This window comes from Odontomachus brunneus, unplaced genomic scaffold (genome assembly GCF_010583005.1).
Source record: "Odontomachus brunneus isolate Ranch 3 - 2012 unplaced genomic scaffold, Obru_v1 Obru_scaffold_005, whole genome shotgun sequence".
Lineage (NCBI taxonomy): Eukaryota > Metazoa > Arthropoda > Insecta > Hymenoptera > Formicidae > Odontomachus > Odontomachus brunneus.
In genome coordinates, this window is record NW_022639455.1 from 2,762,025 (window position 1) to 2,762,926 (window position 902).

The window sequence follows — 902 nt, forward strand, 5'->3', positions numbered from 1 at the left end:
AGACAGACTTACAGATGACAGTAGACAGTACAGTAGACAGTAGACAATACAGAAGACAGTAGACAATACAGTAGACAGTAGACAGTACGCGACACGATATTACGACACGACTATATACGATATAGCGCAACATATTATATTACAATGGCACAAAGAATATTTCAACGAATATGGTGTTTCGTCAAAGAAGAAGTAGACGAACAAACGGAGCAATTGGTCAAGGAATTCGTACGTCAGTTGTTCAGTTGGTTAGTTGACCAAATACGCTATTCAATAGCACCGATCATCATTCAATGGAGTTTCGATGCATATACCAAATTACTCTTCAACATTGGTCAACCGTTACATATCTCTCATTTTATTCACATGGCACGAATCAATTGCTCCTCTATAGGTAATATTATGCTAGAAGAAGAAAACTATTGATGACAACTCACAATTATACATTAATATTTTAGATCGCTAATGGAAAAGAGAAGCTAGCTAGGTGATAGCTAGATCCGAAGTGTCTAGTTGGTGGGTTATGATCATAATTTTAATTTTAACCCACATGGCTACAAAGAGGCCCAACGTTAATTTTTAATTTTTCCAAACAAGGCTAACAAGGGCCGTTTTTAGCTAGCTAGGTGAAGCTAGCTAGATGATAGCTAGAACCGAAGTCTCTAGTTGATAGGTTATGATCATAATTTTAATTTTAACCCACATGGCCACAAAGAAGCCCAATGTTAATTTTTAATTTTTCCAAACAAGGCTAACAAGGGCCGTTTTTAGCTAACTAGGTGAAGCTAGCTAGGTGATAGTTAGATCCGAAGTATCTAGTTGGTAGGTTATGATCATAATTTTAATTTTAACCCACATGGCCACAAAGAGGCCTAACATTAATTTTTAAAAAAAATTTTTAA